The following is a 26,920-nucleotide window of genomic DNA, read 5'->3' as shown; positions in this document are numbered from 1 at the left end:
GAACGTAGGTCCTTACCTCATCTGTAGAGTAGGATCTTGTACAGGTGGCGAATGGCTCACACTGAGTGGATTTAGCAGAAGTAGCAGCCAAGAAAAGAATAAAGAGGAAACCAGGGGTCAGATCCTAATCTGGGGATTTACCTCTGAATAAATGGTGTGATTTTTTTTTTTTTTTTTTTATTACCGGAGACACGAAAAAAATATATTTTATTTTATTTTATATGTGTATTTATCTTTAATTATTATCTTTTACTTAAGCTATATTTCTTCTACTTCCCTTTTTTTTTTTTTTTTTACTTAAATAAACATATAATACACGTATCCGTCTTATTTTTAAAAGAAAACATATGTATGCATACATTATTATTATTTTTTTTTACTTTTACTTACCTGAAGAGAAGAGAGTGTTTCCCTGGAGCCATCTGACTGCGTAGTACTTCCTGCAACCTTTAGGTGTCTCACTGAAGCCACTAGAGGGATCCATAGAGGCGAAGAATGCTTCAGACTTGTGCCTGACATCTTGTGGGCAAAAAGCGTCGCTCTGCCCTCATCCAAAATGGCCACCGCAGCCTCCGGATCCACCGCGCATGCGCCGACCGTCGGGACGAGAACCCGGAAGACGCGCACCGCCGGCGCATGCGCAGAACGTGACTGAGGACGCCGAACATAAATAAAAAGCCGGCGCTAAGCGAGCGCGGCTCCTAAGGAGCTGGAAAAGTTTACAGGGGGCTAGGCACAATAAGAAAGGGGAATGAATACAAAGAGGACTAGTGCAAGGCAGGATTGGGAGAAAACCTGGAGAGAAAACAAAAGTAAATGCAGAAATGGCTGCTACCTCTGTAGCCAACAACTGAGCAAATGCCTAAACACCACTGTGCAGATAGAGCTCTTAGTTAAGAGACAAACTGCTTGTCCCAAAAGATCCTACAGAAGGGACTCCCTACCTTATCAGCGCATTTAGCTGCCCAAGAGAAGGGACCGCGTCCGGGAGAGGCTTGAACCCAGACGGAAGCTGCCGAATGCAGAAGGTAAGGACAACCGACCAGAATTCACTGCCATGAGGTATGAGGAAAAAAAGGAGAATGTGGGGGCTGTGCTAACCAACACTTTTATAATATTCACTAGTCCTGAGGGAGGAGCCAAGGCGGAGCTTGTCACAGGTATGCTGCCATGGAGGCACCAGGAAAGCTTTTTCACTGTTCACACTGCTCTTATACAAGCTGAAGCCTGTGTGAAGTAGGCCGAACACCAGCTCTCCCCAACATTAATACTAACTTTACACTCCTACTGTACACCTAATCTCAACACTAACTTTAAATACTTAAATAGGACTTGAACTGTGGCAAGCACAAAACAAATAATTAGTCACCAATGTTGTCTATAGGCCCCCTGCAGCCAATTTTTTTACTTTTATCAGGACTGAATGCTCTGTTCATTATGATGTCTTTATGTAAAGACATCCATCTTGATAGAGGATCAGTGCTTTAGGGTCCTTTCACACGTGCGTCCGTTTTTTCATACGTCCGTTTACGGTCTGCAATGCTTTCCAATGGGATAGCGTACGTTAGCGGATGAGCATCCGCTAACGTCCGTTAACATCCGTCTCCGTTAAGCTCCGTTTTTTTGAACGGAAGAAAACCCTATTTTTCTTCCGTCAAAAAACGGAACGGACGTAAAACGGATGTTAGCGGACGATCCGTTTAACATCCGATCCGCTAACATCCGTTCTTCATCAAAATATGTAATACAAATAAAGTTCTAAAAAAAAAAAACAGATGAAAAAACTGATGAAAAAACTGATGAAAAACTGATGAAAAACAGATGAAAACAGATGAAAAACGGATGACAACTGATGAAAAACGGATGTAAAACGGATGAAAAACTGATGAAAAAACGGATCAACTGATGATAAAAACTGATCTAAAAAATGGTCCGCACGTGTGAAAGGACCCTTACTTATTTATTTCTGAGTTTGAAAGACTGCTGCACAAATACTGTGTGACATAAAATATTGCATAAATCGCCATTTTATTCTCTAGGGTCTCTTCTAAAACAAAGTATATAACGTTTGGGGGTTCTAAGTAATTTTCTAGCAAAAAATACTGATTCAAACTGTCAAACAAAAAGTTCCAGAAAAGGCCTGGTCAGAAAGTAGATGATAGAACAGAGACAAAAGAATATAAACTGGTGGGGGCATGTCCAAGCTGCAGACCAAGATGAATGCTCGGCTCTAGATCTCCCTGCCACACCGGGTCTCTAACACGGCTCACAGCTCACTAAATAACAGCTTTCAGACCCACAAAGAGACACAAACAGCGGGGAAAACCCAGGCCCCAGGCCTGCAGGAGGAATCAAACACCAGGACTGCGTCGCTTGTGAGATTTCTTCATGCAGACTGCAGGCAACATACACAAGATGGTGTCAGGGAGAGTGACCACTCCCTTTATCTCTCTGTCATGGAGGTCTCCTCAAAGCAGCAGGAGGACAATGCTACAGCTTCTGACAGAGGTAAAAAGAGCTGCAGAATCCCCTGCACACTCTCCACATAAACTGCCCTCAGCAAAGAAACATCACTTGGCAGGCATACATGAGTCAGCAGCAGACACACCAACAGAACACACAGAGCCCCTAGCTGCATTTCCTGCATCAGACACCCCATCCTCTGAAAACACCATCAAGGTCATGTTATTGTCCCTCCAAGCTGACCTGCATTCTAAACTACACTCCTCAGTGTCCCACCTTTCTCACATAATAGTTGGCATTGAAGATCGCACAGACCACCTGGTATCACAGCTAGGAGTGTTCATAAAAGCGCATGATGAAATGGTGGATGCTCACGAGGAACAGACAGACATGATCTGTAAACTACAATTGAAAGTTGCAGATTTAGAGGATCATTTCCACCGCAATAATTAAACAATAGGAGGAATCCCCGAAGCTGTTAAAATACAAGATCTCATACCTTACTTGCAGCAGTTTCTCTTAAAGCTTATCCCAGATCTCACACCTAGAGATTTACTGATGGATAGAGCACACAGGATCCCCAAACCAACACACCTGCCTGACACAGTATCTAGAAATGTGGTAACGCTGGTCCATTTTTATCATACCAAAGAAAGCCTGCTCAGAGCAGCCAGATCCTCCCGCACACTCTCCTCTACATATGTGGGGATAGTCCTATACCAAGACCTATCTGCAGCAACCTCAAAAATGAAAAAGGAATAGACACCCATCACTGCGATTCTGAGGGACCAGAATATTGTTTACCACTGGGGCTTCCCTACAAAATTGCTGGTCACATATCAGAGCCAACAAATCACCACCACATCCCCTAAAGATGGTTAGAAGATGCTCCACAACTGGGGCCTAACACCTTTATCAACTACAAGTCATACAAACAACAACATAACCTGTAAATCCTGGGAGATTTGCTGCATAGCAATCACAAAACCTGCCTGATGTTTTCATGACCACAATGTCAGACTATTTCCCCCTCAGACAAGCTGTTTAGCTCCTCGTTAACCACTTGATCTGAGGCCTGGATTGTGGACCTAATTTCTGGTTACTACACACCCCTGGCACAAAGTGTGCTAAGCACACAGCCTGCATTCATTGTAACAGTTTTTTTTTTAATTTCTTGTGTTAATTACGTGTTTGTTTAGTCATAACCTTCTGCTTATGATAATACTATCCTGAGACCAGGTACCGTAACTTACCCTCCCATGCACCTACAACTTGGTAGTATGTCTATCCGTATCACAAATACAAAAGGTCTTGACTATGGAGAGAAGCCATTAATCAAAAAACAGACATATTATGTGTTCAAGAAACTCACTTTATGCAAGACAAAGCTCCCCTGTCAGGTCATCTATGGCCAGGTGACAAATGCACCCCTTTGGAGACAGGGGTGCACCGCAAGGTAGTGAACCCAATAGCTGACTGCTGTGGATAGACACGAACCGTGAGCCCAAGATTCCCGAGGGCGCAGAGTCTAAGGTCCAGCAGGTGTTCACCAGAGCCTCTAGTGGTGAGGATGGCCTTTGCTGCAACTGAACCCAGGTCACGGCCCCTGGAGTTCCCCAGGTCACGCTCCGTAGGGAGAGAGGGGAAGCAGCCACTGAGGACACAAGGTGTAGTGATGGGTAAACCGAGGTGGGGGCAACAGGCAGACGAGGGTAACCAAGGGACAGGCCAAAGGTCAGGATCACAGGCAAACAGGAGTAGTCAGAGACGAGACAAAATCGGTACACAGAAAGGTAAACGTAGCACACGGCAGACAGGAACACAAGCTAACAAATAAAGTTGAACAGCAAAGCAGACCTGCAGTGCACTAGTTAATATAGGCTTCCTGGGATGGCCTGGGGTGGAGCCATACAGGGAGGAGAGATGATAAAAGGCAGCCAGAAAGAGAGTCAGGCCTCTAATGGACACATGGAGGAGAAGGTGAGTTGCCAGACATTATTGCATGCCCCACCTCTACCCCCATACTTACTTTCCACATGCTACCAAAAAAATGAGGGGAAGAAAGTGGAAGCAGAGCTGGACCACCTATTGGCTGAAAAGATCATAATGAAAGTTGATAGAAGTGAATGGGCATCGCCAATTGTGCCTGTCAAGAAAAATAATGGAGACATTAGGATTTGTGGTGATTTCAGGGTAGCCCTGAACAACCAACTTCTTGTGGATCAATACCCATAGCCTCGACTTGAGGATTTATTTGGCTCACTGGCTGGGGGGCAAAAGTTTACAAAAATAGACTGAAAGCAGGCTTACCTGCAACTGCAAGTACACCCTGATTAACGTCATCTGTTGACCATTAACACTCATAAAGGTTTATTCCAGTATAACCGCATGGTTTTTGGCATAGCCCCAGCTCCAGCCATCTGGCAGCGGCTCATGGATGAGGTCCTGGCAGGAATACCTTTCACCCAATGTCTACTGTATGACATGCTCATCACTGGTCCCACTGATGAAGAACACAGAAAGAATGTTGAAGCGGTGCTAGAGAGACTCCAAAAGTATGGTTTACATGTTAATCTTTCAAAATGTGAATTTCTCAAGTCTCAACTGGAATTTTGTACCCGACATGGGTTACACACTACTGAAGAAAAGGTTAAAGCCCTTACCAATGCCACTACTCCCCAGAATGTCACCCAGCTCAGGTCCTACCTTGGCCTCCTAAATTACTACCACCATTTCTTGCCGAACCTGGCACACCAGCTCTACCCATTACATTGCTTACTGGATGCAAGAGCTAAATGGATATGGACAGAAAAATGTGAAGAAGCTTTTCGGTTTTCTAAAGACCTCGATCTGTCTTCTCGAGTTCTGGTCCACTATGATTTAAAGAAACCCGTCATCTTGGCTTGTGACGCCTCGCCTTATGGACTGGGTGCCGTGCTTTCCCATGTCAATCCCGGATGGCACGGAGCGCCCCATTTCTTTTGCTTCCAGGTCTTTAACCTCCGCGGAACAAAACTACTCCCAGATAGACAAGGAAGCTTTGGCCATTGTGTGGGCCACAAAGAAATTTCACGCGTACATCTATGGTCGGGAGTTTACACTTATCACTGACCACAAACCTCTGTTGTCAATACTGAACCCTCAGAAAGGGATTTCTACAACGACCGCATCTCGCTTACAAAGATACGCTCTATTTTTAGGAGCTTATACTTATTCTACCAGATACCGTTACCATGATACCCATGGCAATGCAGATGCATTTTCCAGATTGCCACTTGGAGGCCACCCACCAAGAGATATACGAGTAGTGGAAGTACACAGGCCACGATCTTGCATGTCTACCTCCCTGATTGCCAGACATACAGCCACAGATCCTTTCCTGTCTCAGATATTCTCTTATGTTCAGACTGGATGACCAAGGAGAGTTCCAAGTGAATTTTGTCCGTACTTTTCCAGAAAATGTGAGCTTGTGACGAATGTTGGTTGCCTACAATGGGGCAATAGAGTGATTGTACCCCAGTATTTGCAATCAACCATGCTGCGGATGCTGCATGAAGGCCATCCTGGTGTGGTGCGCATGAAGCAGGGAGCCCGGAGCTATGTTTGGTGGCCACAAATGGATACAGCAATTGAAGATTATGTTGCTCAATGCCCTGGGTGCTGTCAAGCCCAGCGACCCCAAAAGAGAAGAACCCTGCAACCTTGGCCATGGCCAACAGGCCCGTGGTCAAGGCTCCATCTTGATTTTGCTGGCCCCATCCAGGATAAAATGTATTTGATCGTGGTAGATGCGCATTCCAAATGGCCGGAGGTTTTTCAAATGCCTTCTATTACCTCGGCTGCTACCATTCTAGTCTTAAAGAAGCTCTTTGCTAATTTGATAATGGCACTCAATTTACATCGCATGAGTTTCAATCCTTCCTTGGTGGCTTGGGCGTCCACCACTACAAAACAGCTCCTTATCATCCAGCTTCGAATAGGCTGGCCGGAAAGATTTGTGCAGACGTTTAAGAAACACTTAATGTCCACTCTGGACCAGGTTGGACTGTCAGAGGAGAAGCTGCTGGAATTCTTGATCATGTACCGTAATACGAAACACGCTACTACTGGGCTGTCACCAGCTTTTCTTATGCTTGACAGGCATCTCCACACCAAACTTGATTTAGTTCATCCGCAGGAACCGTCACCAACACCTTCTTTGCCAGGCCGTCTGGGATTCCGTGCCGGTGATCTTGTATGGTCTCGGAATTACAGAGTTTTGCCCCCTTGGCTTCCTGGCGTTATTGATGGAACTCTTGGAAGAAGAATGTACCTTGTTCACCTGGAGAAAGGCATTTATGTTCGATGACACCTTTCGCAATTGAGGAAGCGCATTTGACGGCCACTAGTGATGAACCCGACCCCTCTTGCTAACCACCCACCAGAGTCTACTCTGAACTCTGCTGGTGACATATGGCATGGTGTCTGGCATGATCCCGCAAGTTTACAACCAAACCCTGAAACGGTTGGTGACCATATTCCTGAGGAGCCCAGTCATGTGCCTGGAGTTACAGAGACTGATTTGTCTGTGGGACACCCACTGACATCTTCAGAACCTTTGACCGACTCTTTTACTCCCAGTGCTGTGCCACTTCATAAGTCTACCCGTCAAAGACGTCAAACGCCTCGTTGGCAAAGCGCTGAAATTTAACATTGGAGATCAGGACACAGAGACAAAGGGCTCATGAAGTGCTGCGGGAATCACAGAACTGAGTTGCAGATACTACTTGATGAACTGATTTTGCTTGCCTCGTTATGTTATGTGTTCAACATTTTGTTCTCTTGTTATGTTTTGTTTTTTCTTTGTGAAAGAAAGGAGGTGTGATGTTTGTGATAGATCACTGTAACCTTGCCCTTTTTCTCCTGATGCATGATGGGGGGGGGGGGATGTACCAGAAAGTCAGGACAGTGTGTGTGTGGGGAAACTGGAAGCAGACACACAAGGCTGGAGAAGGGATTACATCTGTTAAGAACACAAGCTGTTTGGATCAAGACTCCTCCATGCAAGAATGCCATAATGTTTCTGAGTAATAAACCTTGCTCTGGTTAGGAAGTACCTCGTCTGTGTGTGTAACTTGCTGAGCAGATACTGGCAGCATTGCCAGCAACACCGGAGAGACACAGAGCGGCAAGGGGACATAACAATTGCTATATGTAAATCCCTATCTTTCCAGCTCTGTTATTTGTAAGCTGATCCCTGTGGCAGATACCTAATCCTAGATGCCCTTTTTGACAATATACCATATGTTATACTGTAGCTAACATATATAAACAACAAAAGTTTATCGGCTAATGTCTCTAAAGTATGCCACATCCAAATGATAATCAAGAAAAGAAGGGGTATCCCCTAATGGACTTTGAAGGCACCAAAGTATGAATCATATATTCAAAATCATGTATATAAATATAATTTATTCTGCGTGTACAACAAGATCATACATTAAAATTGAATTATATATGTAATGATTACAAAGCAATCTGAGAATAACAACCCAATGTAAAACAAAATATGCGGGACATGATTATCCAAAAGGAACCTGACGTTTCGGAGAAGTGTCTCTCTTTCCTTAGGGGTTTATGGACGAATCAGCCTGCTATCTATAGAGTGCACAATAATGAGTTAGCATACAATATTACAAAATATATATGGAAATGGTATTTGCAACAAAAAACAATGTTTTTCATCACAATACTCACAACAACTTAGTAGACATAGTAGACATATTAACATACATATTATGTGTTCAAGAAACTCACTTTATGCAAGACAAAGCTCCCCTCTGTTAGCCCCACCTCTACCCCCATATTTACTTTCCACGTGCTACCAAAAAAAATGAGGGGTGTCATGATTGCTATATGTAAATCCCTATCTTTCCAGCTCCGTTATTTTTAGGCTGATCCCTGTGGCAGATACCTAATCCTAGATGCCCTTTTTGACCATATGTTATAGATAACATATATGCTCCCAATTCTCACCAAAAACAATTCTTCAAAATGATAATGAATGAGCTATCTCATTACCCAAAAGAATGCATAATTTTATGCACAGACTTTAATGACACGATTGATTATGTGCTTGACTCCTCTAACCAGCGTAGAATAAAATCAACGGCCCTTTCCACACTCACACAACTGGAAGATCTTTATGATCCCTGGCGGTGTTTACATGGGATGGAAAGGGACTTTACTGTTTACACGGACACACAAGAATCAGACTCCAAAATTGACCCTTTCCTGTTATACAAAAGTATCCTGCAAACCATATCCCAAACAGATATAGACATAATAACATGGTCAGACCACACCGGTTGCAATCAGCATTTCTATCAACTGGTCCAATAAACAGTCCACCATCTGGCATATGATCACCTCCCTTTTATCCCAACCTAAGTGTCAGGAAAAGATCAAACAGGAGCTAGAGACCTACTTTTCTTGCAATATGAACTCTGTAACAAATAGCATATTGCTTTGGAACTCACATAAAGCCTTTATGAGGTGTTTTCATTAAGCTTGGAAGCCAAGAGAAACACTTGCAAAATGAGAAATACAATCACTTCCTTGATCAGATACGCAAACTTAAAAAGTCAAACAAAACCTCCCCTAACGATGCAGATACCACCCGCTTACGTACACTCAGGCCCCGTACACACGACAGAGTTTCTCGGCAGAATTCACCGAGAAACTCGGTCAAAACCCGGATTCTGCCGAGAAACTCTGTCGTCTGTACAGTTTTGGCTCGATGGAGCCGCCGAGGAGCTCGACGAGAAAATAGAGAACATGTTCTCTATTTTCTCATTGTTCTATGGGAGAAGGCGTCCCGCCGAGCTCCTCGGCGGCTTCATCCCAGAACTCGACGAGGAACTCGACGTGCCAAGCACGTCGAGTTCCTCGGCCGTGTGTACGGGGCCTCAGAGAGGAATTCCTCTCCTTCATACATGCCTCATTTGATCACCACATCAAACGACTAAAAGTCACTTGGTATGCTACTGGCAATAAACCAGGTGCTCTTTTAGCCAGACAAAAGAAATATAAAACTGCTGCTTCCAAGATCCCATGTGTGCAGACAGCCCAGGGTCTGAAGCCCAGTACACACGATCGGTTTGTCCGATGAAAACAGACCGATGGACTGTTTTCATCAGACAAAGCGATCGTGTGTGGGCCCATCGGTTTGTTTTTCATGTCATTGTAGTCCCGACCAAGCCTCTTCAGTCCTTATCAGCACTTCATGACCTTTTGGTACAGTTTGGCCAGCTATCCTTATACAAAATTAACTGCTCCAAATCCAATTGGATGGGCATGTGTCTTGATCAAGGCACAAAAGCAACTCTCACTCATCTATCCCCATTTCCATGGGCCCCAGGCTTAATGCTTACTCACTTAAGGATACAGTTAACTGTCCCTTCCAGCAATACCCTCCATATAAATTATGAAGAAACCACACGATATCTGCACCTCCCTCTGAACCACCCAGACTTCCTGGGCTGGGAGGATAGCGCTATCCAAAATGTTTCTCTTACCTCATCTGCTATATCTGTTCCGAACTCTCCCACTACCGATACTTTCTTCCAACTGGACATACTCCAACGCACCATCAACAACTTTATCTGGGATGGCAAACACCCCAGAATTAAACAATTCATCATGTGCACTGCGATGGCAAAGGCAGTGATGGGAGCTCCTAATTTCAAGAACTTCTACAAAGAAGTTCTCCTAAACCAAACTCAACATTGGTGGCCACCCTTATCTCGCACTCTGTGGGCAAGGATAGAAGAAACTGCTCTTCGCTACCCCACTAAATCTCTACTAGCTGCTATATGGCTACAACATTGACCAATTCTGTCCTTCTTACGTACAGTAAAAGCAACTCTCAAAGCCTGGAGCTCAATTCATCAACAATCTAATGGACTGTCAAAAAAAGCATTGGAATCTTTTCCTTTGGCTGCTTTCATATGTCACTAGCCTCCTGGATAACAGCAGGCATTACCAAAATTGTAAACATTCTACACGAAGGGAAGCTATGCTCCTTCCAACAACTACATGAGGACTACAACGTTCCCAATAGGGACTTCTCCAAGTACTTAAGAGTGCGAGATGCTCTGTCCTCCACCACATGGTCGGATCAACCCCTCATGACCGACCTCATACAAATCTACGACCGTCCTGCATCACTTCTAAAGGGATCCTCTATTTTCTACAAAATGCTGGACATTACACAAAACCCAGAGAAGACTCCATCGATGGAAAAACTGGGAAGATACCCTGGATTTTTCAACAGACCTAACCTCTTGGCACCTCACAACATGCCTTACCTTGAAAGCCTCTAGATCAGTGGTTCTTAACTTCTGTCCTCAGGACTAGGGATGAGCCGAACCCGGGTTCGGTTCGCACCAGAACATTCGAACAGACCGCGGGTTCGCGCGAACATTTAGAACCCTATTGAAGTCTATGGGACTCGAACATTCAAATTCAAAAACGCTCATTTTAAAGACCAATATTCAATTTAATGTTGGAAAACATCTTTCAGATGGGGAGGAGCTTGAGTGACGGGACGCACGGAGGTGCCGGATGAGGAGCCCGACGAACTGAGCAGCATATGCACACACTACGTTGCAGCCTTAATACTACTGAGGATTCGTGAGTGAGAGTCTGTGTATTATGAACGCCATTTCCCTATCCATACAGTATCACACTATTGGTCTCTTTCTTTCTTTTTCTTCCCTGCATATCTTGAGTATTGAAAATCTGGAGGAAAGCACACTTTGATCTGACTGTTTGATTGTGATTCCACGGCTGAAAATCATCAAGTCATTTAACCCATACCAAGTGGATGTGTGGTTTAGGAAGGTGTTGCTGAGCTGTTTTTTAATTGCAGCGTCAATGGAACTATATAGCAGTACTTAAATTATGGGATTTATTGTCTTTATATATTGAATCCTTTTCTCCAGTATTTTGTTGGTGTGTTTGATATTCCACATGATCAGTTGATTCAGCGCATCATATATACATACATCTTTCAGAACCCGGGTCTTGCCCTAGGGAACATGTATCAATGGAAAAAAAAGTTTTAAAAACGGCCGTTTTTTCCGGAGCAGCGATTTTAATGATGCTTAAAGTGGGAAAAAAATGAAAAATTCCTTTAAATATCACACCTGCTGTGTGTCTATAGTAGTGGCACGTGTTTAGAAATGTCCCTGCACAACATGAAATTATTATAAGAACAAAGTAATTTAATACTGCTTGCGCACGTGCTGTGTGGAAACAATATCTCGATTATTTTAGGGGTGGTGGGGGGGGGGGGGGGGCATTATTTTTTTGTGAAAGCAAAATTGTAGAAAAAAGGGCACCCCTCAAACATACTGTAATTGGAGCGCAACAAAGAGCCACCTGCAAAGTATTGCATCAAAAATTGTTATTAGGTGCCCCTGTTACACAGGGGCACAAAAAATTGTCCTTAGGCACAACACAACACTGCAACCCCTCCCAATAACTGTAATTGGAGCACAACAAGGAGCCACGTGCAAAGTATTGCATCAAAAAGTGTTATTAGGCGCCCCTGTTAAACAGGGGCAGAAAAATTGTGCCTTAGGCCATGTGCAAAGTATTGCATCAAAAATTGTTATTAGACGCCCCTGTTACACAGGGGCAGAAAAATTTGTCCGTAGGCACAACACAACACTGCAACCCCTCCCAATATCTGTAATTGGAGCGCAACAAGGAGCAACGTGCAAAGTATTGCATCAAAAATTGTTATCAGACTCCCCTGTTGAACAGGGGCAGAAAAATTAGGCCTTAGGCACAACACAACACTGCAACTCCTCCCAATAACTGTAATTGGAGCACAACAAGGAGCCACGTGCAAAGTATTGCATCAAAAATTGTTATTATGCGCCCCTGTTACACAGGGGCAGAAAAATTAGGCCTTAGGCACAACACAACACTGCAAACCCTCCCAATATCTGTAATTGGAGTGCAACAAGGAGCCACGTGCAAAGTATTGCATCAAAAATTGTTATTAGGCGCCCCTGTTAAACAGGGGCAGAAAAAATAGGCCTTAGGCACTGGTGGCGGAGCCCAGAAAAACAAAATTTCTTACTACCTATCAGCAAGAAAGGTGAGGAGGAGAAGGATATTCCATCAGCAGCATAACAGGACAGTCACTCAGCATCAGCATACGCAGTCTCAAAGGGATCTGACATTTCAACAAAAAATTCTCATTCAGTAACATCAGCATCAGGTGATTGGTAGCTGGTGTTGATCCAAGCCTGATTCATTTTGATGAAGGTCAGTCGATCAACAGAGTCGGTGGAGAGGCGCACCCTGTGATCGGTCACAAAGCCTCCAGCAGCACTGAATGTGCATTCTGAAAGAACACTGGATGCAGGGCAAGCCAGTAGCTCAATTGCGTACTGTGCAAGCTTTGGCCAGTGATCCATCCTCAAGACCCAGTAAGCCAGAGGATTTTCGGTGGGGAAGGTGTCCAAGTCGGATCTTGCCGCTAGATATTCATGGACCATGTAAACCAGACGCTGGCGATGGTTGCTGGAACCGCTCAGACCTTGGGGCTGTGGACTAAAAAATTGTCTGAAAGCATCGGTCAGACGGCCACCTTCTCCACCGCTCTTTCTCTGACTCACCAAAGCCTCAGCAAGACGTTGTCCAGGGCCAGGTTTTGGTAATCCCCCCGGTTCTGGGAACACATTGCACAGACCCTTCTGCAAGGCCTCCCGCAGAAGTTTTATCTTCTGCTCCCTCTGCGATGGCAACATAAGGTCCGCTACCTTACTCTTGTAACGTGGATCAAGGAGAGTTGCCAGCCAGTAATGATCCCTCTCCTTGATAGCACGTACACAAGGATCCTTACGCAGGCTTTGCAGGATCAGGGAGGCCATGCAGCGTAGGTTTGCAGAGGCATTCGGGGCACAGTCCTCTGGGTCACTGAGGACGACAGGATCCGAAGCCACCTCATCCCAGCCACGTAAAAGTCCACGTGTTCCTTGGGACTGTAAATGATCCCTTGAAGACTGCTGCTGTTGATGCTGAGTGCTAGGCTCCACCTCCATGCTGCTGATACAATCATCCTCCTCATCCTCATCCTCCTCCTTCTCTATGTGTGTGCTAGGTGGGCAAGCAGGAACAGTGTCTGCATAAAGGGGGCCTTGAGAGGTAAGGAAGTCCTCCTCTTCCTCCCTCTGTTCTGCCTCAAGGGCCCTGTCCATTATTCCATGTTGGGGGGGGGGGGCAACATGTGAATAAGCGGGACAGTCTCACTGATGCATGCACTGTCACTGCTCACCATCCTCGGGGCCTCCTCAAATGGTGACAGGACAGTGCATGCATCCCTGATCAAGACCCACTGGCGTGGTGAAAAAAACCCAAGCTCCCCTGACCCAGTTCTGCTGCCATATTGGCACAGGTACTCATTGATGGCCCTCTGCTGCGTGTGCAGCCGCTGCAGCATGGCCAACGTAGAGTTTCATCTGGTGGGCATGTCACAGATTAGGCGGTTCTTGGGCAGGTTGTATTCCCTCTGGAGGTCTGTCAGCCGAGCAGTGGCATTATATGACCTCCGGAAATGCACACAGACTTTTCTGGCCTGCTTCAGGACATCCTGTAAGCCTGGGAACCTGCCCAAGAACCGCTGCACCACCAAATTGAGAACATGCGCAAAACAGGGCACATGGGTGAGTTTTCCCTGTCGCAGGGCAGAGAGGAGGTTGGTGCCATTATCGCTGACCACCATTCCAGGCTTCAGCTGGCGTGGCGTCAACCACCTCTGAACCTGCCCCTGCAGAGCTGAAAGAACCTCTTCCCCAGTGTGGCTCCTGTCTCCCAAGCACACCAGCTCTAGCACCGCATGGCATCTCTTGGCCTGCATTCCTGCGTAGCCCCTCGTACGCCTACGGAGCACGGCTGGTTCTGAGGAAACATCACCACAGGAAGAGGCCACGGAGGAAGAAGAAGAGGAGGGGGTGGAGGAGAGAGGTGTGTCACAAGCAGTAGTAGTGTTTTGGAGGCGTGGTGGCGGGACAACCTCCAAAACTACTGTACCTTGCCCTGCGTCCTTCCCAGCTGCCAGCAGAGTCACCCAATGGGCCGTAAAAGACAGGTAACATCCCTGTCCATGCCTGCTGGACCATGAGTCAGCGGTAAGATGCACCTTACCCCTGACCGCCCTGTCCAGCGAGGCATGGACATTGCCTTCCACATGCCGGTAGAGAGCCGGAATCGCCTTCCATGAGAAAAAGTGGCGTTTGGGTACTTGCCACTGAGGTACTGCACATTCCACAAACTCATGGAAGGGGGCAGAATCTACCAACTGAAAAGGTAGCAGTTGAAGTGCTAGCAATTTTGCTAAGCTAGCATTCAACCGCTGGGCATGAGGATGGCTGGGAGTGTACTTCTTTCGGCGCTGCAGCAGCTGGGGCAGGGAAATTTGTCTGGTACTATCAGTAGATTGCCCGCATGTACTACCACTACTAGGTTGTGACACACCTATTTCTACAACTTCAGTGCAGGCTTCAGAGAGGACTGGGGGTCTAGTGGGGTTGGAGGTCACAGATGGGCAAGGGGAGGTCCGCTTTGGTCTTTGGTGTGGGTCTTTCTGGTATGCTTGCCAACGAGCTGCATGGCAGGTCGACATATGTCTGGACAAGCATGTGGTGCCCAAGCGGGTGATGTTTTGGCCACGCGAGATACGCTTGGGACACATGTTGCAAACAGCAAAGGTACGATCTGATGGACATGGCCTTTCAAAAAAGGCCCATACCAAAGAACTTTTGCTGTACCGTTGAGACACAGCAGTGCCACATAATGCAGTTGGTGTGCTGCCCTTAAGCTGACCCCTGGAGGGCATCCTGCCTCTTTGGAGATGTGCCTGTGCCTCGTCCTCCTCCTCCTCCTCTTCCTCCTCCTCTCTCCTATCAGGCACCCAGGTAGAGTCAGTGACCTTATCATCCCCTCCCTCCTCATCATCACTGTCGACAACCTGGCAGTATGCTCCAGCTGGGGGAACATCACTCCCAGATTGTTGTCCCTCTCGGCCACCCCCTCTCCCTGGGCTCACATCAATGCCTTCCTCCATCTGTGTTCCGTCATCGGAGTCTTCAAAACGCTGCGCATCTTTATGCAGCATGTACCCAACACTGTGTTGAAAAAATCCGGGGGACTCCTCAGGAGGACATGGTGGGACTAGGGAAGGATTGTGTGATGCCATTGTGCAGAGGGAAGAGGACGCCTTGGCCGCTGCTTTGCCAGACAAACTATGATCAGTCTGTGTGAGAGAGGATGAGGAGGATGAGGACGGCTTGGTCATCCACTCCAGTAATTTCTCTGCATGTTGAGGCTCAACACGGCCAGCTCCCGAAAAGAAGGACGAGCGGCCACGGCCACGTGCTGAAGAGGATGCACCACATCCACCACCAGCGTTACCTCTAGATGCAGAGCCTGCTTGCCCTCGTGACTCTCTGCCTCTCTTTGTCCTTCCAGACATATTTATGCGTTCAGGTGCTATGTAACAGCACACGCGCAGTGACACCAACTGTGTTCAGGTGGTATGTAACAGCACACACGCAGTGACAACAACTGCGTTCAGGTAGTATGTAACAGCACACGCACAGTGACACCAACTGCGTTCAGGTGCTATGTAACAGCACACATGCAGTCACACCAACTGCGTTTAGGTAGTAATAAACTGCACACGCGCAGTAAGAGCGACTGCGTTCAGGTGCTATGTAACAGCACACACGCAGTCACACCAACTGCGTTTAGGTGGTATTAAACTGCACACGCGCAGTAAGAGCGACTGTGTTCAGGTGCTATGTAACAGCACACACGCAGTCACACCTACTGCGTTTAGGTGGTATTAAACTGCACACGCGCAGTAAGAGCAACTGCGTTCAGGTGCTATGTAACAGCACACACGCAGTCACACCAACTGCGTTTAGGTGGTATTAAACTGCACACGCGCAGTAAGAGCGACTGCGTTCAGGTGCTATGTAACAGCACACACGCAGTGACACCAACTGCGTTTAGGTGGTATTAAACTGCACACGCACAGTAAGAGCGACTGCGTTTCTGTGCAATTCAATAGCCCACTTGCATTAACAGCGACTGCGTTTCTGTGCAAATAAATAGCACACGTGCATTAACAGGTAATGCGTGTATGTACAATTAACTAGCACACGTTGAATAACACGGAGTACTATGTTTAAGCTAAACCCTAATGCAGGCAATACAACACGTTATAGCACTGCATCACGCACAATCTCCTGCCTGACAGATACTATTAGCAGATCTAGCTGAGCTATACAGTTTATAAATATATTGACAACTCCTAGGGATGTGAATATATCTATCTGTCTATCTATCTGGTAGAAAAGACACTGGGGCAGATTCATATAGATCTGCGGATCTTTAGATCCGCTAGATCTACCTGGTTTACGATCCGCCGGTGCAATTTAGCGAGGCAAGTGCATGATTCATAAAGCACTTACCTCGCAAACTGCACCGTCGGATCCTAACTCCCCCCGGCGGAATGCAAATTCAGCGGCTAGGGGGAGTGTACAATTTAAATCAGGCGCGTTCCCGCGCCGATTTAACTGCGCATGCGCCGGGGGCGAAAAAGCCCAGTGCGCATGCTCCAAATGACGTCGCTACGACGTCATTGTTTGCGGCGGGTACGTCGTTTGCGGCCATCGGTATTCCCGATCGCGGTACGCAAACGACGTAGAAAATTTAAAAATCGGCATTAGCTACCCCTCATAGAAGCAGGGGTAGCTATCCGCCGGAAAAACCCGAACGCAAACGACGTAGAAAACGAGCGACGGGCGGGCGTACGGACGTGAATCGGCGGTTTTCCTCATTTGCATATGCGACGGGTAAAAAATTGCGACGACACCTAGCGGCCAGCGGGAGATTACAGCCTAAGATTCGACTGGTGTAAGTCACTTACACCAGTCGGATCCAAGGGAGATCTATGCGGAACTGATTCTTATGAATCAGTCGCATAGCTCCGACGGTGGGATCTCACAGATCCGACCGTCGGGTCTCACAGATACGACGGCGGATCAGGAGATCCGCCGGCGTATCTATTGATGAATCTGCCCCACTGTGTCTCTATCAATCTCTCTCTCTCTCTAACTGTCTGACTGCTCCTCTCTGTAACAAAGCCAGAACACACTACACGAGGCCGCCTTGCAGGCTGCCTTTTATAGTGTGGGGCGTGTACTAAACCCCCCTGAGCCATAATTGGCCAAAGCCAGCCTGGCTTTGGCCAATTATGGCTCTTCGTTTTTTGCGCGCTGTGATTGGCCAAGCATGCGGGACATACAGCGTGCTTGGCCAATCATCAGCGCTCAACGCCGCAGTGAATTATGGAACGTTTTGCGTCACTCGAATTTGGCGCGAACGATACGTTTTGTTCGAGTTTCGACGAACGAGCGATGTTCGAGTCGAACATACGTTCGTATCGAACGCGAAGCTCATCCCTACTCAGGACCATCTAACAGGCCAGGTTTGCAAGATAACTGAAATACATCCCAGGTGATATCGCATTAGGAAACAGTACAACAAATACTCCACCAATGGTATTATATGTCAACAAAATTATCCCACTTCTTGCTATCCCGCTCACCTGCTTGTTGGAGAAATTGCGGAAACGTAGTTTCCAAGGTACATGTCTGGTGGTCCCTCTGCTACTGTCCTTTCCATTTTGCTCCAATTCATCTTTTGATGCATTCCCTGCTGATCGTAACAAATACCACAAGTGGAAAAAAAAAAACCTTAGGGATTTCACAGGTGGAACCTGCCTTAAGTTGTTTGCATGCTGGAAATTCTACCCATGTTTTTTTTTTTATTTATTTATTAAAATTCTTAAAAGTACAAAATGGTACAAAACGCAGTCAGTTACCCGTAGGCCTCGATGCGCCGAGAACAACAATACAGCAACAACCAAAAAAACACAAAGGGCAGCGGAACAAATACAAATTTTAAATGGTTAGCAGATCAAAGAACTATAAAAACCTATGTAATTCCATAGGCTTGACTGAAAAGCTATTTTTTTTAGAAGCTTCCTGAACTTAAAAAGATCATTCTCAAGCCTTAATTTTAGAGGCAGGGAGATCCAAAACTGTGCTCCCTGGACCGCACTCGTCCTCCCTCCGCATTTTTTCTTTCGAAATTTAGGGATCACCAAAGTTTCCAAATTAGCCGACCTTAAGGTACTGTTAGGCACATACTTGGTGAATTTTTCCTGCAGGTACACTGGCCCCTTGCCATGGGTAGCCCTGTGCACCATGCAACCAGTCTTAAACAGAACCCGTTCCTTCACGGGTAGCCAATGCAGGGCTCTCAACGATGGCTTGATGTGGTCACGACGACCAACACCCGTGAGTAGCCTTGCAGCGGCATTCTGAATAAGCTGTAGTTTGTGCATGATGTTATTAGGTAAACCCAGGTACAAAGCGTTACAGTAATCTAATCGACTTCCGATAATGGCATTAACCATAAAGATCTTGTGCGATTCTTCAATGAAGCGAAAAGTCGACCTCAGGAGTTTCAAGTGGAAGTGACAAGAACTCACCACCTGGTTTACCTGTGGTCATAGCGTTAATCTCTCGTCGAAGATGATACCCAAATCCCTGACCTGGGTGACTGGTACTGGGACCGATGAAAACGAGTCTGGCCAAGTAGGGAAACCGCCTGCCCATGACTGATTGCATAAAACCACACTAGGAACACACAATAAAGATGATTTGATACTAAAAGCAGCTATTAACCCTGTGAAAACCAGGTACCCTCCCCCCGAAAGGTGCCAATTGGCACTCAAGGGAGGAAGGGGATAAGCAGAGCTTCCACCTCTGGGTGGAGCTCCACTTTAAAAAAGTAGAAAACATAAAATGCAGCGCTTTTCATAACAGACCTACAATGTAAATTTAGTTAATTTCCCCTAAGATGAGTAACAGTATAGCATAATAGACAAGATTTGAGTTATAGAAATGATAACTATAGAGTCCTTTGGCTTTAAAGGAGATTGTAGCTTAACAGGATGAACAGGAACATAGATCTGGATTGGGGACCGCCACCTTCACTACCAACACATACAGCTTCTTACCCAAAGTAGTTGACCCCCCTATTACAGAAGGTCAGACATGCACATATGTGATCCTAGGCAACATCCAGGACAGTCCCCTTCCTCTGGTATTATAGTTATATAGTTACATAATTGACATGGTTGAATAAAGATAGCAGTCCATCCAGTTCAACCTGTGTAGGTTTGTGTGCGTGTGTAGATTTTTTTTTAACAATAGTTTTGATTTTTTTGTGTTACAAAAAGGAAATATAAATTACATTCCAATTTTTCATAATGTCACAACACGTTGTACAGCTCTGTCACGGCCCTCTTCTCACTGTTATGTGCTCCACGTTGGAGCGCATTGTGGTGACCACGCAATGACGTCATCGCCCAGCACAGCATGCGTTCCAGCGTGGAATGCGGAAGTGCGCCAAATGCTTCTTTTCAAATCAGTGCTAATGCACTGCACCTGAGCCCTATCTTTAAACAGAGCAGTGTGCCTCCTGCACACCATTCTATTATTGTCAGCCGTAGCTCGGCCACGCTACTGGTATTGGTGCCATCGCTCCCCATGCTGCAACACCGCTCCAGCCGCAACTACTACTTTGGTGCTATTGCTTCTACTGAAACAGAGAGCCATTGCTAGGGATAACCTTTGAGGCCTTCTTACTGAACACCCTTCACCACGGAATCCCTATTGCCTACACTGAAGCCTGCAAACGCATAAGTAGCTATTGTGTCACTTGTAGTGCTATAGGAAGATCTGCTACTTATGTTCCATCCATACAATTGCCGTTATGTATAAAGCCTTCTGACTATTAACATACTATTTGGGATATACTGTTGTGGTAAATGACTGTTTTCTAAGGAATATCTTAAAGGGACATCTACACTCAAATACCCTGAGCTAGAGGAGCTGTGGTGGCTCAACGCGATTGGCACTGCGCTGACAAGCCATTCACCTCTGCAGCTAGAGGTTCGGATCCCGGTCTCGGCTTCATGTGAATTGAGTTTGGTGGTCTCAGCCCGGCTCCCGGTGGGTGTGCTATGCAAGGTAAGCCTGTGCTTAGTACCCCCCTCCCACAAAAACCACCACACCTACACACGCACTCTAAATTGGGTTAACACACTCACATTGACCATGCGGTCTCTAAAAGAGAGGCGAAGGACTAATGGGGCTGGTTGAGCGGGCTAATCCTCTCACTCCCTTATAGGGAGTCCCTCTGCCCCGTTGGGCTTCAAAGCGGAGCAGGTAGGGTGGGCTGTGTGGGAGGACCCCCTCACACACCCGCCATTGCCACCCGGGGCATGGAGAAAGGTGGCAGATTGCCTCTGGGGGAGGCCTGCCTACTCCCAACTCCTGCAGTCCGGCTCCTCTCTCGAGTACACGCACAAAAATACACTTTAAAAAAATAAAAAATAAAAAATAAATAAAAAAAAAAAAAAAAACCCTGAGCTATATTCGCCTCTCATATGTAACTATTAGTTGTCGCTACAACTCCTAAATATTACGTGTACACCCAAAGTACCTGAGCTATATTGTCTCTCATACGCAACTATTAGTTGTTACTACAACTCATATTTACTACGTGCTTGACATAAGTATAAAATGCTTATAGGCCTTGGCCTAAGTTGTTGAACATGTTCTCGCTAACTTTTCTATGGTAAGGGTTGATGGTATTTCATACCAACTCCCTAGTGGCCTAATACATCTCTATATGTTTAAGTGATATGATGTAGAGAACCCCCAAACTCCTGTTTATGTGGAGTGATGCCTGGGGTCCTGTACTGATAATCACTTGCATATAGAGGTGTATTGGAATCTCCAAAGTATATATATAATTTTAAACGCTAAGCTGTTGTAATGCGTCCATCCTTAGTGGCTCAACGTCTTTCTTTATGTGACAAAGAGATGATGTAGAGATCCCCAAACTCCTGTTTGTGTGGAGTAACGCCTGGGGCCCAATACTGAGTTGTCACATAAAGAAGCGCATTGAAATCCTTGCTAACCTCAGTTGTGGTTCACTCCGTTCACCAGTGCTGTTACAAGCTCTGAGATACAGGTAGGATTTTCAAGGTTAAAGTGGGATTGGCTTGCATTATAACACAACATTAATTTCAACTCATAAAACATGTATAAGCTCAAGAGTTTTAAAATATCAGGATTTACCATCAAAGATACTGGGTTCAAATGAAAATCACTGCTCGAGACCACTGTGTCCAGGGAAGCCATTATGTACTCTTTTAATCAGGCCTTTGCTAGAGGCTAACAGTTCGTAGTTGTAGTGCAGATTGACTAGGTCCGAGTGTTTTCTATAGTCGGTGTTTGGCTGGTTTTCCAGAGCCTGGTTAAGCTCAGTCTGGCTGCTAGGAGGATATGAGTTATTATCCTTCTTAGTGGGATGGTATCGATTCAATTGTCCGGTTTAGTAGTGCCAATGCCTGTGTAGGAGGAATCTGGCTTTGAGCAATATCCGACATTATGTGGAAAATTGATTCCCAATAATGTTGTATGGATGTACAGGACCATAGTGTGTGTAGTAGGTTACCTCTTGCTTTACTACATCTCCAGCAGATGTCCGAGGTTGTGTTACTGAAGGATGCCAGTTTTTTTAGTGGATTTGTAGATAGACCATAGTGCTGCCTGCCATTGTGCTTCAGTGAAGGTGTGGCCCAAGTCAGTCAGTGTCCCAGTGGAGGTGTGATTTCGATTTATTAAACACACATTTTTGGTGGAAGGCATTGTAAAAAAGAGAGATCCATTTTAATTTTGAATTGGAGCTAGTCAGGTAAATCCATACACTAGGAGGAAGTATGTATTGGGGGTAGCCATGTGAGAGTTGCAATGTTTTACTAGGATGTTTTACTGGGATGTAGGTGAATAATTCTGTGGGAGGGAGATTGATTTTTTCTTGTAGTTGTGGAAACGACAGTAGGTTGGTCCCCTGAAATAAGTCTTGTATGTGTTTCAGGTCTTTTGATGCCCAGTGAGTTAGAGAAAGGTCTGTAGAGTATTGGTGAAGTATGTCTATCGGGAGAGGTGGGGAGAAGGTGGAAAGTTGCGTCAAACCTAACTTAGTTAGCTTTTTCCAGGCTAGAGCAGAGGCTCTCATCGTGGGGGGTAGTGCATTTGGAATGGAGTTGTCAGGGGGTTCCTAGAAGCCAACTGTGTAAATTATTGTGTTTTAATGTTGCTGCCTCCAGTTGTCCCCATAGAGCCTGGGGGTATGGATGGAACCAGTCTGGCAGTTGGGTCAGGATTGATGCCCAGTATTAATCTTCAAAATCTATGGATCCTGCCCTAGATAAAGAGTGTAGAACAATATTTTTCCTGCGTGTACAAACAGTACTAAAAGGATCTATTGCATAGTGACAAATAAATCTTTGTCTCAAAAATATACAGGGTGCAAATCATACAAAAACGTGTTGATTCCAATCAAGACATATGATGCAAAGATTGTCACGTAGTGTCACAGAGTGAGATTTTGTTGTCACTATGCAATAGATCCTTTTAGTACTGGTTGTACACTCAGGAACCATATTGCTCTACACCCTTTATTTGTTTGTCACTTGCACTTTATTTTGCACATTGCACTTATACCATTTATTGTATTTATTTATCCATGTAATATTTATGTGATTGTTCATTTAGCAGATTTTATTATCAACACCTCAGCACTACCTTTTCTGTACCCTTTCTGAGAATGGTGACCAGAACTGGTTCCAAATCACTAAAGCAATGCCAAAAATGAGTCTCCCATAAGTGTACCTAGGTCCGCAACATATGTCTCTCAATAAGCAAATAAAGCCTCCTCATAAACTTCAGTTGAAAACAACATTTAAAGTGCCTGAATAGAGTTTCCAACTAAAAAAATGGCCTTGCTCTGCTTAGTTTCTGATGCTACGATGATGTCATAAGCAAGGCTCCACCCTACGGGTTTTGTCATAAAGGTTTTAACTGAAGTTCATGTGAGTGGCTTTCTCTATTTCTAATTAAATGGTGTTTTAAACATATTATGCCATGAGAGACACATGTTGCCAGGGCCGTCCTTAGGTGTTCAGGCGCCCTGTGCGAACTAATCCTGTGGCGCCCCCCCCCCCCCCATATTCACCCCTCGCCCCCGGGTCACCTAAACATTCAAAAAGAGGAAAAAAATATTTGTAACAAATAATTTGTTTTAATTTAACTTTACATTACACAACACCCTGCATCTCTGGACCCCTTTACATTACACAGCCCCCTGCATCTCTGGCCCCCTTTACATTACACAGCCCCCTGCATCTCTGGCCCCCTTTACATTACACAGCCCCCTGCATCTTTGGACCCCTTTACATTACACAGCCCCCTGCACCTCTGGACCCCGTTACATTACACAGAACCCTGCACCTCTGGACCCCCTGCATGTTACACAGACCCCCCCTTCAGTGTAGCCCCCCTTCAGAGTAGCCCCCCTTCTAAGTAGCCTCCCCCGTTCAGTGCAAGCCCCCCCGTTCAGTGCAGCCCCCCTTTAGTACCTCAGATCAGCGTGGCGGCACATGCACAGCAGGTCCCCTCCCCCTGTTTACACATAAACAGAGATGAGGGGGAGGCGGCTTCACTCGGCTGTGCCTGTGTGACATCCAGGATCGCACAGACAGGCAGCCCGTGGCCGCAAGAGGAGGGGATGGTAGGTGCAGCGGTGTCACCCTGCACCCCCCTCGCACACCCCCTCCCCACTGTAGCTAGCTCGCCTCTCCCTGCCTGTGCCAGTGTGCTACTGCCACCGCGGGTGTAATACAATCGTGGAGGGGGGTGCCAGTCTGACACCCCCCTCCAGTGTGTGGTACCCCGGGGCGGTTCGCCCCCCCCCCTTAGTACACCTCTGGATGGCCGCTTGGCGCCCCTGTTGCCCATGGCACCCTGTGCGGCCGCACAGCTCGCACACCCCAAAGGCCGGCCCTGCATGTTGTGCACCTGGGTGCGATTATGGGAGACTAATTTTTGGCATGTCTTTAAAGATCTGAAACCACTTTGATGAGATACCAGAGGAAGGGGACCATTTTGGAGGTTGCCTAGGATCACATATGTGAATGTCTGACCTTCTGTAATAGGGGGTTAACTACTTTGGGTAAGAAGCTCTGTGTGTTGGTGGTGAAGGTGGCAGTCTCCAATCTGGATCTATGCTCCTGTTCCCTCTGTTACGTAGGAATGGGCAAATGGCTCAGCCTGAGCATTAGTTCGGGCTGAATATTGGCTGTTCGCCCGTTCAACAAACACGCAAATTATCGGGTCGTTCGACCATTTGTTCAGCCTGCCCAATGACCACAAAGCACTGCACTGCTGCCCCGTGCATTGGAATCCCTAATTGGCTAAAGCAATGCACGCTTCTCACAATTAGGGCACACAGCACTGTCAGAGACATGATTGGATGCTGTCATGATGATGTTATCCAATCATGGCTCATTGCTCTTAGTCATGCCCCACACTATAAAAGTATTCTTTAAATAGCAGCCGTTTGTAGTGTGATATCAGCATAGAGAGAGAAAGAACAGGGCTCTGTTCAGTGCTACTAGAGATTTAGTGTAGTGTAGTGTGCTATTGTGATTCTTTTGACAGTGTAGAACATCAGTTTAGTGTGAATCTTGTGATTGCTCAGTCAGTGTGAGTGTAGTTATCACCATTCATCTTTACATTAGTGTGAATCGGTGATAGTTCAGTCAGTGTGAGAGTAGTGAGTGACCATTCCTTTTTGTTTTAGTGTCACTTTAGTGTGAATCTAGTGATAGTTCAGTGTGAGCGTAGTGACTATTCCTTTTTTCATTAGCGCCAGTTTATTTTGTCAGTGTAGGTTTACTGCAGTATAGTTCAGTGCATTAGTGGACGTTTAATGCAGGATAGTTCTGTGCATTATGTGCCATTTAACACAGTATATTTCAGTGCGTTACTGCAAGATTAACACTGTATATTGCACGTATGTCAAGTGGAGTTTAGTGCAGTATATTTCAGTGCATTACTGCAAGTTTAACGTTGTATATTTCAGTGTGTTACTGCAAGTTTTATGCCGTATATTTCAGTGCATTACGTGCCATTTAATACAGTATATTTCAGTGTGTTACGTGCTGTTTAACACAGTATATTTCAGTGCATTTCTGCAAGATTAACGCTGTATATTTCAGAGCATTACGTGGTATTTAACACAGTATATTTCTGTGTACGTGTAACACAGTATATTTCAGTGCGTTACTGCAAGTTTAACGCTGTATATTTTAGTATGTTACTGCAAGTTTAATGCCATACATTTCAGTGTGTTACATGCAGTTTAATGCAGTATATTTCAGTGCATTACTGCAAGTTTTACGCCATATATATTGGTGCGTTACGGGCCATTTAACGCAGTTTATTTCAGTGCGTCACTGCAAATTTAATGCTGTATATTTCAGTGCATTTTGCCATTTAACACAGTATATTTATGTGCATTACTGCAAGTTTAACACTGTGTATTTCAGTGTATTACATGCCGTTTAACCCAGTAAATTTCAGTGTGCTACTGCAAGTTTAACGCCATATCTTTTAGTGTGTTACGTACCTTTTAACGCAGTATATCTCAGTGTGGTAATGCAAGTTTAACAACGTATATATCAGCGCCTTAACACAGTATATTTTTGTGCATTAGTGCCCATTTAATGCAGTATATTTCTGTGCGTTACTGCAAGTTTAACGCAGTATATTTCTGTGCATAAGTGTAAATTTTAGAGCAATATATTTCAGTGCTTTAGTGCAAGTTTAATGTTGTATATTCCAGCGCGTTACGTGCCATTTAACACAGTATATTTGAGTGCGTTACTGCAAGTTTAACGTTGTATATTTTAGTGCATTACATGCCGTTTAACCCAGTAAATGTCAACGCGTTACTGCAAGTTTAACGCTGTATATGTCAGTGTGTTAAATACCATTTAACGCAGTATATTTCAGTCTGTTAATGCCAGTTTATTTCAGTGTTACATGCCTTAACGCAGTATATTTATGTGCGTTAGTGCACATTTAACGCATTATATTTATGTGCTTCACTGCAAGTTCAACGCGGTATATTTCTGTGCATTAGGGCACATTTTAGAGCAATATATTTCAGGGCCTTAGTGCAAGTTTAATGCTGCATATTTCAGTGTCTTACGTGCTATTTATTGCAGTACATTTCAGTGCGTTACAGAAAGTTTAACGCTGTATATTTCAGTGCATCATGTGCCGTATAACGTGGTATATATAAAAGCGCTATATTCCGTTTAACACAGTATATTTCAGTGTGTTAGTGCACGTTTAACACAACATATTTCAGTGCGGTACTGCAAGTTTAACACTGTATATTTCAG

The 26,920-nt window shown here is 45.4% G+C and overlaps 1 pseudogene; it reads left to right on the top strand.

Annotated features, from left to right (window-relative positions):
* Positions 1–3,743: 3,743 nt before the first annotated feature.
* Positions 3,744–6,811, top strand: LOC120928295 (annotated as a pseudogene).
* The last annotated feature ends 20,109 nt before the right edge of the window (positions 6,812–26,920 follow it).

The sequence above is a fragment of the Rana temporaria genome, chromosome 2, assembly GCF_905171775.1.
Source record: "Rana temporaria chromosome 2, aRanTem1.1, whole genome shotgun sequence".
Classification (NCBI taxonomy): Eukaryota; Metazoa; Chordata; class Amphibia; order Anura; family Ranidae; genus Rana; species Rana temporaria.
This window is presented reverse-complemented; position numbering and strand designations above follow the sequence as displayed.